The sequence below is a fragment of the Bos mutus genome, chromosome 3 (genome assembly GCF_027580195.1).
Source record: "Bos mutus isolate GX-2022 chromosome 3, NWIPB_WYAK_1.1, whole genome shotgun sequence".
Lineage (NCBI taxonomy): Eukaryota > Metazoa > Chordata > Mammalia > Artiodactyla > Bovidae > Bos > Bos mutus.
In genome coordinates, this window is record NC_091619.1 from 54,722,602 (window position 1) to 54,728,379 (window position 5,778).

The 5,778-nt window shown below is 43.7% G+C and overlaps 1 non-coding gene across 1 annotated transcript; it reads left to right on the top strand.

Annotated features, from left to right (window-relative positions):
- Positions 1-1,000: 1,000 nt before the first annotated feature.
- Positions 1,001-1,150, top strand: LOC138987324 (small nucleolar RNA SNORA62/SNORA6 family). Its single transcript, XR_011463811.1, has one exon. It is a non-coding gene; the product is annotated as a small nucleolar RNA SNORA62/SNORA6 family (small nucleolar RNA).
- Positions 1,151-5,778: the final 4,628 nt, after the last annotated feature.

The window sequence follows — 5,778 nt, forward strand, 5'->3', positions numbered from 1 at the left end:
GAAGAACATTGCAGGGAAAACTACAAGAGTGAGGAGCAAAGTGATTCAAAATCATGCTGGACAGGCAGACCAAGACAAGGCCACATAAGGTCATAGCAACCAAGCTATTCACCTTTATCTTAAGAGCAGTGAGAAGCAGAAAAACAATGTGATCAGATTTTCATTTTGTGAAGACCATTCCGGTTGTGGTGTCTCCAGGATGTATGGGGCAGGGCAAGAGTGGATGTAAATGGATGTTTGGGAAGCTGATGCAGTGTTCAGGTGAGAGAAGACTGAGAGAAGCTACAGAGATAGCAGAGATGGAGAGAAATTGGTAGACCAAGTCAACAGAGTATTGTGGTGGACTAGATATAGGATAATTTTGACAGATTCCCAATTGTTCTTCCTGCATCTGCTTTTTTCAGTTTATGAGCCATTCCGTGTGCCACTGCAAAACAATCTATCTTTCAATGGTTTTTCATCCAAAGAATACTCATTGCTCATTTTCTATATATGTTCTTTTCCTGTTATCTAGAATTCCCTCTCAGAGAAGGAAATGGCACCCCACTCCAGTACTCTTGCCTGGAAAATCCCATGGACGGAGGAGCCTGGTAGGCTGCAGTCCATGGGGTCGCGAAGAGTCGGACACGACTGAACAACTTCACTTTCACTTTTCACTTTCATGCGTTGGAGAAGGAAATGGCAACGCACTCCAGTGTTCTTGCCTAGAGAATCCCAGGGATGGGGGAGACTGGTGGGCTGCCGTCTATAGGGTCGCACAGAGTCGGACACGACTGAAGCGACTTAGCAGCAGCAGCAGCAGCATAGGTGCCTAGACATATAACACATAGTTTCTTCATGTGATCTGAGAAAACAAGAAACCCATAGGGAGTCTGTGGGAGAGGGAGAGAGAAAGAGGGAAAGAAAGAGAGAGGAAGGAAGAGGAGGAGAAGGAGGTGGCAAATGAATACATAGGAGCAAAAATGAGAAATAAAGCTACCTTTCTAAGTTTCTAGCCCCATCTGCACATTGTTAGAGCTCAGCGTTGAAGCCACTGGCCGATGAACTCACAAGTATAGGCAGTGTGCTAAATGAGGAGCAAGTTTTTCTCTAGCACCTCAAGGGTCTCTGGCCTAAAGTATGGAGTTTGATAGTAATACTTGCTATAAAAGTATAATTTTAACATATGAGAGCTTTAAGGAGAGATGAAGACATTTTAAAAATAGCCTGTGCTTTCTTCTGCTTTTCCCCAGTATTTCTTACTCTTCTCAGGCATTACTTGGTCCTTCTGTTTTCAGACTAACTTGATGTATCCTGTTGTAAGATCCTAGGAAGGGAGCTCACTCAGTGGGTCTGATGTGGTGGATGCTCATTTGGGAAGTCCTGCACACGTGTGGGTGCCATCTTCTGTGAACACCCATGGGAGGTCATGCCTGATCTCTGCTTCTACAGAGATCCTGAGCAGACTGAAAAGGAAGAGCAGGAGACAGCTGAGAAGGCTGTGACCAAGGAGGAACTTCAGGGTGAATGTCCCACTCCAGCTCCAGAGTTCACTGCTGCTCAGCCTGAGATGGTGGACTGGTCTGAAGGCTTGCAGGTGTCTTCTGCACCTATTCAGTAGTTCCTCGCTGCAGACTGGTGTGCTCAGCCTGCCACTGCAGACTGGTCTGCAGCTCCCACTGCTCAGGCCACTGAATGGGTAGGAAAAATTGCTAAGTGGTCTTAAATTGTTTTTTCACACTCTTAAAATGGAAATTCACTTGATGGAAAATAGTTTCTTTGAAAAAAAAAAGTACCTAGTTCCATTCTTGTCCTAGAGTCTGGCTGCATTCCTACACTTGGGTTCCATGAGACATCCTGGAACTCATAACAAATTCTCTCCTTTTTGCATAATGAGGTTCAAGTTTGTTTCTGTTGCTTGCAACCGAAGAGTCCTATACAAAACTCTCTTTATAGTAACCAGACGCAGCCTGGTCTAGAAGGCCATGCATTCATTTATTCCATAATCATTTGCCAAACTGCCAAACCAGGTCCTGAGAACACAGCCATGAATTAGTCACAATATTTGACTCTAAAAGCTCATGTTTAGTTGAGAAGGCAGAAAAATGCCTTTGGAAAAAAATGCACAATGTAGGTAAATATACAATGTAGGTGATAGATTCAGTGATGAAGAAATGTATAGTGAACAGTGGGGGTTACCAAGGAAGGGGTAGTGAACTTGGCCTGGGGAAAATCAGGGAGGGCTGCTCAAAAAAGGGGATGTTGACAGCAAACGTTGAAAGAGGTCTAATGCAGGCAAGGGGGAAAGCTTATCCCACAGAAGGAAGAGCACTCACAGACAGGGCTGAAACAGCCTGCGGTATTCAGGCGCCTGGTTCAGTGAGACCAGTTGAGGAGATAGGGGAGATGCATCACAAGGACAGTGTAGATTCTACAGGAAGCAGGTTAGGTTCAGGGCACTTGTTTCTGTAGAGAACAAGCTTGAAGACTTCATTGCCTCCTCATTAGCCTTCTCACTTTCCTGAAGCTAAGGAGATGGCACTTGCCTCACTTTTCAGGTAAGAAAAATGCACTTGGCAGATGACAGGATTTCCCTGAGATCATCCAGGAACTCTGAACTTAGAGTTCAAAATAAGGCTCTGTTCTTACTCATAGTCATAGAAAATCTCCAGAGAAGATGTACCTGAGAAAGTAACCCCAAAACTCTGGAGTCTGGGGAAGTAAGGGCTACAGATTGAAAATTGGGTTTCTTGTTTATAAAATTATATAAAATAACATTAGGATATATCTCAATAGAAGAGTCCTTATGGACATTACAATAAATGCTTTTTCAGTATATCTGGTTTGGAAGGCTAATAGGAAAGAAAAATAGGAAAATGTTTTGGGAAAAGTGTTGCATATGATGAAGAGAACCCCAAAATATCATGGGACTGAAAGTTAGGAAGAAAAGAATGAAGGACCAATTTAAAGACAACATAAATGTAGACAATAATGAAAGCAAAGTTAAAAAAAACTAGGTAGATTGTATATTTGTTCAGGGGGAGCAAATTTTGCATTCTCAAGGCAAAGTTATACTAGGATTAAATGAGATAGAATCAACACCCAAAGCAAGATATAAAAAAACTTTCCTGGTTCAACTTTCCACTCAAAAGGTTTAGTGGAAAAAATACTTTCAAGAGGGAAACAGAGCAGGTGGGACTAAGAGTTTCCATTCTTAACTGTCCTAAAACAATTATTGATAATTGCCTGTCCTGAATTACATTATTTCATCCTAGAGAACCAGATGGTTGAAGCTAGTCTTTTATTTGGAGGATTTAGTGAAGTTCAAACACACTTTGCCACCACACAAAGTTTAATAAAGTCAGAAGTCACGACTAGTACTTTCTCTGAGGCTCTCTCAGGAGCTCTAATCCGACAGCTCTGGCAGGCTGGCCTTTGTGCCCGGCCTGCTGTCTTTTTATGTTGGTTCTTGATTGCAAAATAGCTCCAGCTGTTGAAGAACTTATTAACCCTTTCTCATTAGAACTGTATGAGAGAAACAGAGCATCCCTCTGGGCCCACTCAGCACTGGGTTAACTAAATCTCATCTTAGAAAGGTGTTCTGTGCCCAGGAATGTTCAGCATGATTTTTCAAACCCACCCAACCAAGAAAGTTTCTCCTTCCTAAAGTGAAGTCTCTGTATGTTTAGTTGTATCTGACTCTCTGCAGCCCCATGGACAGTAGCCCACCAAGCTTCTCTGTCCATGGAATTTTCCAGGCAAGAATACTGGAGCAGGTTGCCATTTCCTTCTCTTGGGGATGATTCTGGACCCAGGGATCAAAACCGTCTCTTATGCCTTCTGCATTGGCAGGCAGATTCTTTACCACTGCGCCACCTGGGAAGCCTTCTTCCTAAGATCTTTATCAAACTTTAATCTGCATCTGAATCACCTGGGGATCTGGTTAAGCCACAGATCTGATCAGCAGGTCCAGGGTGGGGCCTGGGACTCTGCATTTCTAACACGTACTGATGCTGTGGATCAGACTTTGCAAAACAAGGTCTTAGAGGGTTCCCAAAGAGAAGCATCTGAGCAATCACCTAAGAAACTGAAACCCTGCAGGTTAGGACAGGTGAGTCCAAAGCAGAGATGAATATAGGATTAGAAACTTCTGTAAAGCTTTCCTATCTACAGCTGCAACAATATCCCCAAAACAGTGACTTTCACAATGCGCCAGCTGGAGGTTGAGATAATCACAGGACTTCAGACGTGGACTTCATTGCCAGGGCAGATAATCACACCCAAAAAAGGGGAAGAGAGCCACACAGCATTTAAATCTCTGGGCAAAATGTGACTTGCAATTTATTATCATGTGAAAAGCATAAGTGGCAGCAGCATTGTGATTTTTTTTTTCAGGATACAGAAAAATTGATAAGGTCTGAGTTGAGTTATCTCCTGCCAGCGTCCCCTCCTGCTATGGTCCCATCCTCTGCGGACCTGGAGGGCCTTCCTCATCTTCCACTATCAACGGGGTCATGTGTGATGACACAAGCTAGATAGAAAGATTACGAAAGGAGCGTGATGGGGTGATGGACCCTCTACACCACAAGAATAACGTTTGGAACAACGGACGATTATTATCCCAGAGGTAGTATTGCATCTGGTATCCCTCTGTTCTTGTTCAGAGAAGGGAAGGTCACAGAAATGGGGATGGGGAAGCAGATCCAGGGGAGTGTCTGGGAGGCCAAGGTCCTCTTGCCCTCTTGTGGAGGCTTCCTTGGCTCTACACCCTGGGCAGGTCCTCCTTCCCAAGAAAGGTGTTGCAGCTCATATCATTAAGAGGCTTGGCTGTCTTCAGGCAATCGCTCAGGGGTTTTTTGCCTTATTACCAATCTGCCTTTCTTAGAAAAGGTCATGAAATGGACAGGGGATGCCTCATCTTCGTTATAATCCACTGTTTGAAACATTTCAATTAAGCTTCAGATCAGGCCCCAGAACTGAGGCTGTTTTAACGAGGGGAAGTAATGACCTTCTGTTGCAGGTGTTTTCTGGCACACCATCAGCTTTGATTCTTCTTGATCTTTCTGCACCCTTTGATAGCCGGGATCAAGGGTTCTCTTTATATGCTTCAAGCACACTGGAGGACTTTCAGGGACTCCACTGACATGGTTTTCATCCCTGCAGTCTTAGCCAAGCTGGTTGTCACCGACAAGTTCTCCACGCTTGTTCAATTTATCAAAGATTAAAAGACAGCTGAAAAGACAGGGCCCATGTGCTAAACTGTGAGTGTCCGCATGTGTTCCCAAAGCAAGTGAATGTCAGGAGGATTCCTCGGAGACACAGGGGTAACCCATTTGATGCCTGCTCCCCAGGAGGAAGGAAGCTTCACAGAGGACGTGAAAGCAGCTGTGTGGGCATGGTGGGTTTAACAGGGCACACACTGGGTGCACGTGAACATGCATGTGTATGCAAGTGTATCTGGAATTCAGATACTTTTGAAAGTTGCACTTATTTTATGTTGGCGAGTTCTGGCATTTGTGAAGTTTCATTTCCTTAACAAAGGCGTGGATATTTTAAGGAAACTAATCCTTTCGATAAGGATAAAATCCTTTCGATTTATCACATTTCTTATTCTGGATAAAGGACAGGAAGGCCAGATAAAATATCTTCTTTCCTTCCAGTACTGAATTTCAGAATTTTGAATTGAATTTCTGAATTATTGAAATTCAGAAGTTTCCAGAATTTCACTCATGTTACTGATTTTTTACCAGTTCTTGAGCCCTCCTGTGTGCCAAGCTCATTGTCAAGCTATAATGGAGG